This window comes from Gavialis gangeticus, unplaced genomic scaffold (genome assembly GCF_001723915.1).
Source record: "Gavialis gangeticus isolate Ggan-Ray unplaced genomic scaffold, GavGan_comp1, whole genome shotgun sequence".
Lineage (NCBI taxonomy): Eukaryota > Metazoa > Chordata > Crocodylia > Gavialidae > Gavialis > Gavialis gangeticus.
This window is the reverse complement of record NW_017729025.1, coordinates 65,755,759-65,763,835: the sequence shown is the minus strand read 5'-3', so window position 1 is coordinate 65,763,835 and position 8,077 is coordinate 65,755,759.

Genomic DNA, 8,077 nt, shown 5'->3' with positions numbered 1-8,077 from the left:
CCAGCTAGCTCCCTCAACACCCTGGGGTGGAGATCATCCGGACCCGCTGACTTGAACGCATCCAGCCCCTCCAGAAGCTCTCTAACCCGGTCCTCCCCAACCTGAGGTCTGAAGGCGATCCCCTCAAGTCCGGCTTCTATCACAGCAGGGAAGTCCCGGTCCCTGCACAAGAAAACGGAGGTGAACTGGTTTCTGATCATGTAAACTGGTTAATGAGTAACTTCTGTCCTTAGCCCCTCTGTCTAGTCACTACTGCACCCCTCAGGGCTTGTTATGTTACAAATACAGGAAAGCCACCAGAGAATGCACCCCATTGTGCAACTTCTGGCAGCTCTACTCCAGCAGGTGGGCCAGCAAGGTGCACAGAAGACCCGAGTGACACCAGCTGTTAGAAGGCCCCTGGCAGCCCACAGAAAGTATAAGCATGTTTTTTGGCAGCTTCCCTGTGGTGGCAGCAGCTTTCTATCACTACCACAGCTGGTGTTGCTCTAGTGACGGAAGGGGTTCTTCCATTACAAGACATCTGTGAGTGTGGGTGCACTTGCAGTGTTTTGCTGGAAACCCACCCCCCCAGCCAAACCATGTAGTGTGGACCTGACCTTCATCTATACACGGGAGCCTTTATCACCTCCTCCTCCCCACCCGCATAGGGCTTGAGGGCAGTAAAACCAGACAGTTTAGAGGCCAGGGATCATTACTACTGCTGCACCCATAGCTCAAGCAGACAGCAGCATGGCATATTGTCTCCCCCTGACCAGCTTCTATTCTCCAGGCAGCACCACTGAAGTGTTTTCAGTGTTTTGTGGGCCTAGCACATCCTGGGTGAAGGAGAGGAACTAACCCCTTACGCTTCAGCACAACCAGTGCTTTTGCAGGGTGAAACCAAATAGCTTAATTTTGATACTAACTCCAAGGTTAAGCAACAGTTGATTCATGAATATTCAAATACACACCCTGTGTAGTATTTAAAATGCAAGTATCTGTTTACTAAGAAAATTACTTAAGGCTAGAGGTGCAGCAACTCTTTTTTGTCCCTAGTAAACACTAGGAAAAGAGCCCTTTCAAGTTTATCCTTCTGTTGGCCCAGGGGATATAGTTCTTCATTGTGAGACTGAATGTACCCATTTGTATCAGTGATAAACATGTCCTAATACTGACCTAGCTGAAAAATCATAGCCAGGAATGACAGGAGTGTTTGTGAAGATACTTAGCGGTTTATGTGGAATCCTAAAAATAATGCAGTGAGTTACTTAACAGCTCCAGTAACAATATTCCTTTAGTTCAAACATAGCAAATGCCAGACTCAATTTATTTTCAAAACTTGTGAATGAGCCCATAATCAGTTTTTAAAAATTAGTCAAAATATTTTGAAAAAAGAACGTTCAGAATGATATATATGAGGTCTGTTGTATTTTTAGTGAGATCATTTTAACACATAAAATATTTTTTCATTTCCAAGCAATCAGTTTATTCCTCAATATTTTTGTCCTGTCTTTTCAGAAATGATAAAAGCAATTTGGGAATAAAACAAGTGCACCAATTTATTTTCTAAATCTGCACTTTTTATAATAGATTTCCATTGTAAATAATTGCAAAGATATGAACACATACAAGCAAGGATTTATGCATGGATCCATGAATACAGCATTTTTTCATCTACAAGTCACCTTAACAATATCTATCTTAACCACTGTAAATCAAATATCCATTTTATGCATTTCTTTTAATTGTCACGGAGGCCCCTGGCACACATTCATTTAATGACATGATAGGATCTGATTCCCAGTCCCAACAATCTCATCTCCTGCTATGCCACACATGCATGGCATGTGTGCCATTACTACTTGGCAGTGCAGGGAAAGTCTGGGGTCATATATAATCCTGGACTCCCCCAGCCCCAATTACTTGAAAGCTGGGTCTCCCAACTGTGCATGTGTTACTGATGGCAGCCTTGGGTCCAGTTACCTGGGCTTGGGGATTAGAGGCTCTTGGTGCAGGCAGCCAAAGGGCTTCCCCCACAGGGATTTTAATCTCATTTCCTCGCAGCTCCAGCAGGGCTCTGGGGCAGGAGAAACCCTTTGGCTACTCCTGCCTGTGACCTCTGATTCTTCCCTCTCCCCCACCACACCCTTGCCTTCCCGTCTTCCCCCTCTCCCCCCCATGCTTTTTCCCCTTCCCCTGGCAGTCCTGGGCTCACTTGGAAAATCAAACTGCACAACTTGTGGGGGGACATGGCCACACTAGAAGGAAGCAACAGGCTACAATCTGACCTAGACAGGTCACAGGGTTGGGCAGATGAGAATAGGATGGGTTTCAACACAGACAAGTGCAAGGTGATGCACCTGGGGAGGAACAACCGGCACCATACCTACAAGTTAGGGAACTCCCCTCTTGTCAGCACGGAGGCGGAAAAGGATCTTGGAGTCATCATTGACTCCAAGATGAACATGGGTCGGCAGTGTGGGGAGGCAGTTAGGAAGGCCAACCGTACCTTGTCATGCATCCACAGATGCATTTCAAGCAGGTCAAAAGAGGTGATCCTCCCCCTCTATGCGGCACTGGTCAGGCCGCAGTTGGAGTACTGCGTCCAGTTCTGGGCGCCGCACTTCAAGAGGGATGTGGACAGCATGGAGAGGGTCCAGAGGGGGGCCACTCGCATGATCAGGGGACAGCAGGGCAGGCCCTATGAGGAGAGGCTACGGGACCTGAACCTGTTCAGCCTCCACAAGAGAAGGCTGAGGGGGGATCTTGTGGCCTGTTATAAACTAGTCAGGGGGGATCAGAAGGCATTGGGGGAGTCACTGTTCCCCCGAGCACAGCCAGGAGTGACCAGGAATAACGGTCACAAGCTGGCAGAGGGTAGGCTTAGGTTAGACATCAGGAGGCGCTATTTCACAGTCAGGGCGGCTAGGGTCTGGAACCAACTTCCAAGAGAGGTGGTGCAGGCTCCTACCCTGGGGTTTTTTAAGAAGAGGTTAGATGAACACCTTGCTGGGGTCGTTTGACCCCAGTACTCTTTCCTGCCATGGCAGGGGGTCAGACTAGATGATCTGCTAAGGTCCCTTCCGACCCTAGAAACTATGAAACTATGAAACTTCTCTAGGTGCTTACAAATGGACTGTTTGGCGATATGTTCTTTCTATGTATCAGAGTTACTGGTCCATTTTTTTTAAAGGGTAAAACTTTGCTTTGTTCAGATTTACCCTGGTGTCCAAATGACAGCTGTTCCTTCCAAGAGGAAGAACCCTGACTTTAGGGAAGAAGCCAAGGTATTTTAACTTGATCTATCAAAACAGTCTTGAATGACTGTTGTAGCATGAAATTTACCAATAGAAAGCATCGTAATGTGATTTCTACCTTTAAATATGTGTTGTATGAAGAGGTTAAGGGGTTTTATACTGTTCAGCAGCATCACAGTATCCCATTTGTTTTTTAAAATGTTGTCTGAAAATGAGATCATCTTATTTGTTGTTGAGCCAAGAGGCTCTGCTCCATGTTAGAGGAGATGGCTGCTCATTTCAATGAAACTGTTTATGTCATTAAATTTATGTGCATTTTGTGTGGCAAGTATAAATGGGCTCCACTGTATTTCTAGATCTTATGAGGCTACCACCTGAATCATGCATCTCAGAGATGAAGTGTAGTGTCTTGGAGTGCTAGGAGAGTAAATAGTTTTGTTACGAATATTGGTTTCTTTTTGACCACAACGTTTATAGGCAAATAAAGAAATTGATTCATAAGCACAAAAAAAATCCTAATGAATCTGAGAGACTATTTGACAGCCTTGGGTTTTTTCCAACCCCCCTAAGTATTGGAAAACCGGGAAATTCAGAGGTAAGATTACACTTTAAAATTCCAACCACTAAAAAGCAGCCAAAAGTTCAGATCATACAAACTCTGCTCTGTCCATTGCACTGGTCATTGCACATGTTGCAATGCATATAGGGACGTTTTGTTGGAGAACTAAATAAAAGAAATGTTGGTAAGATCACATCCACTGCCTGCAGCTATAAATGCCATGAATGTACTGATGTCCCAGATTTTGCCTGTGCACCTGAGGAACTCTAAGAAGCATAGCTTTGTTTTGTATGTACATGTCTGTGTAATGTGTGCACATGGAATGGTAACCCCCTCATTTCTGGACAGGCCTTTGAGCAGATTTACATCTTCTGTATCTGCTACTTGTCTGTACTAAGCCTTAATGAATTAAAACTTGAACACCCATGTAATTTTCAGGAATTGTCATAAATGCAAGTAGAGACTTGAATCTCTAGACCTCTTATATCCCCACTGAGTGCCCCACTCCTGGCCAGGCTTGGAAGGTAGCCTCAATCATGACTATAAACTCTCTCCATCTTCTCCCCTTCCCCCCTTCCTAATCTCAACTTTCAAACAGTCATTTGTCCTGTGCTAGAATGAAAAAAATAGTCAAAGCCTCTGAATTTTTCATCATTTTTTTTCTGGATGGCCCTTATTAAAAAGTCTTGGCCAGGAGAAAAGGAAATAAAAATCTAAGAGGGAAGTGTAAAGTGTGGTCCAGGCTGATTTTGATTTTGGTATTAAGACACTACTGTACACTATTCAAATGACAGATTTGATTGATTATTAAAACTCTAAGTTAGGATATAGAGCCATACAGGTAGCTTACTTTTTGGATTCCATCTTCAAATTTATAAGGAGTTGTTATTTATGTATTAATTCAATTATTTGTCTATGTGATAAGTTAATTCCAATCTAAAATTAAAACTAGGTGCATAGTGGATGTGAATTTGATAGATGCTATGTGTTGTCTCAATTGACCAAGTAAAGTTGATGTTATTTTATCCTGGTTTTGTAGTCGCACTGATTCAGTAGAACTGTTTTTATATGTATCTGCTCCCTGGGTAATGGCACAGAGAAGAGGTAAGTTTGATAAATACTAAATGTACATATTTTCTAATGTGTGCCTGAATTAGTGGGTTGACTAGAATGAAAGAGGCAAGCAACTAGTCTACTGCCTGACCTTTTATTGTTTACACCCAAAAAAGAATATACACACTTATCCCCAGGCCCATCTGGTTGCCTGTTCCTGTAGGACACAACTTCTCACTTGTCTTTTGATGCAAGAGGCCCAATGTATAGAAAGGGTAATCACATCAGCTGCAGGTCCCTCTGGGGGACTTCCTGCATTCTCTCCTACTTTTCCTCTAATCAAGCCCATAAATATACACTGTTGAAGTCAACAAACATCTGATCGGCCAATTTCAAATTTCTGGTCTTTCTTAGAACCCCTGGAACAGCCTAACCCAGTTTGTAGTGATCCTGGAATGTATCCATTAGCCAAATGCATGTCCTTGTGGAACAGCAGTGTCTGGGAGGAAAGATGTTTTTATTACTTCCCTTACTAGCCTGGACTGTCATCATCTTACTTCTCTGCTTTTTCTCCTCTTACATGGTTGAACTAACAAAGTCACACCCGTGTATGTCAGAAGGAACCTGAGCAGATCATCAAGCCCTGGGCAGGAAAGGATCGTGGGGTCAAATGACCCCAGCTAGGTGATTATCCAGCCTCCTTTTGAATACCTCCAGGGTAGGAGCGAGCACCACTTCCCTTGGAAGTTAGTTCCAGATCCTAGCTGCCCTGACAGTGAAGTAGTGCCTCCTGATAGCTAGCCTGAACCTACTCTCAGACAACTTATGGCCGTTATTCCTTGTTACGCCCAGTAGTGCTCAGGGAAACAGGGACTCTCCCATTGCCTGCTGGTCCCCCTTGGTGAGTTTACAGACAGTCACCAGATCACCTCTCAGCCTCCTCTTGTGGAGGCTGAACAGGTTCAGGTCCCGTAGCCTCCCTCATAGGGCCTGCCCTGCTGCCCCCTGATCATGTGAGTGGCCCTCCTCTGGACCCTCTCAATGCTGGCCACATCCCTCCTGAAGTGCAGCGCCCAGAACTGGACACAGTACTCCAGCTGCAGCCTGACCAGTGTCTTATAGAGGGGAAGGATGACCTCCTTGGACCTGTTCAAGATGCATTTGCGGATGCATGACAAGGTGCGGTTAGCCTTCCTGACCGTGTCCTCACATTGGCAGCCCATATTCATCTTGAAATCAGTAATGACTCCAAGATCCTTTTCTGCCTCCGTGCTGATGAGAAGGGAGTTCCCCAGCCTGTAGCTATGGTGCTGGTTCTTCCTCCCCAGGTGCATCACCTTGCACTTGTCAATATTGAAACCCATTCTGTTCTCATCCGCCCACCCCTGTAACCTTTCCAGATCTAGTTACAGCCTGTCCCTCTCCTCCAGCGTGCCCACTTCTCCCCACATCTTAGTGTCATCTGTGAATTTGAACAAGGTGGTTTTCACCCCCTCATCTAAGTCGTTGATGAAGATGTTGAACAGTGTGGTCCCAAGCACCGAGCCCTAGGGAACCCCACTGCCCACATCCCTCCAGGTCAAAAATGACCCATCCACCATCACTCTCTGTGTGCGGCCCTCTAGTCAATTGGCGACCCATCTGACCGTGTAGGGATCGACACCACAGTTGCCAAATTTTTTAATAAGAATGGGGTGAGAGACAGTGTCGAAGGCCTTCCTAAAGTCCAGAAAGACTACGTCCACCGTGACATCTACATCGAAGGATTTTGTGACCTGGTCGTAGAAAGCCACCAGGTTGGTCTGACAGGATCTGCCTCTAATGAACTCATGCTGGTTGCCCCTAAGCATAATTTCCCCTGCTGGTCCCTTGCAGATGTGCTCCTGGATAATTTTCTCAAAGAGCTCCCCCAGGTCCAAGGTAACACTAACGGGCCTATAGTTTCCTGGGTCCTCCTTCCTCCCTTTTTTGAAACTGGGGACCACATGGACCCTTTTCCAGTCCTCTGGCACCTCACCAGAGCACTACCTTCTCACTCTTTTACGAATTTGGAAAATGTAGTACAAGCTTACAATTCTAACATCTATGTTCTAAAAATACACAAATCACCATTCACCATATCTACCTGAGTCCACGAGAACTTTGAATTTAGGATGACCGCCCAATTAGATTCTGTTCATGGACAAAGTCTACATTTGTTATAATTTTCCATGTATAGAATCTAATTGGGAGGTTGTCTTAAGTCTGTCCCCACCCCCCATTACAGTTGGGAAAGCAGTATCAGGCAGGGGGGCAGGCAGCAATGGGGCAAGCAGTCTAACCTCCACCCCCTGCCCCCTGACCACTTATCCCCCTGCTGCAAGTTTATTCTGCCCCCAATGCCTGCACACCCTGGCATCTGCCCCTCCCCCACAGTGTCTACACTCTCAGTGCCTTCCCTTGCTGCCCGTCCCTGTCTCACCTGCCTGCCCATTGTGTCTGCTACTTATCTCCCAATGCCTCTGTCACCCACCTGCCTCCCAGAGCCTCTTTCCCTTCCCCCCAGCAGCCTCTGCCTCCCCTTTGCTTTCTGCAGCTTTTGCCTCCACCTGCCCCACCATTTACCGTCAATTATGGTTCCAACTCCATGCACAGAGCACATGATAGCTTCAGCCCTTGCCCAGCCATGCAGCAGTAGCAGCAACTCCAGCATCTTTGGACCAGAGCTGCCACTGCTTTAACCACTGAGACTTAGTTGGGGTGGGAGTTGTAGCTGCAGGACCTGCCTGCCCCACTCTCTTCCCTACCACCACCTTGTACTTAACAAGGGGCTTCCCCCATGTTGAATGAAGAAAAATCTATCTGGGATTTGAGTAAATATAATATTACTAGCAAATTGCCTGTCAAGAATGATGGGGGGGGTGCTGCCTCCCACCACCCCACGCCACTGCCGCTCTGCATCCAGCCGCATGCCACCCTCCACCACGCTCTGCGTCCAGCCCTGCATCCACCCCACCCCACCCCCCAGCGCAGGGCAGTGCTGCCACTCTGCCACCCCACTCCCCCTGCTCCATGTCTGGCGTGTGCCACCCCACTACTCTGCGTCTGGCCCTAAGCCATGCCCCTCTCCCCCCTGCTTTGCATCCTCCTGGCCTGCTCCTCTGGAGGCATACCCTGGCCATCGTTCTTGACACAGCACTGGCTGCAGCTATCCATGAATGTAGCAGAGCCGTGTAGCATTCAGAAG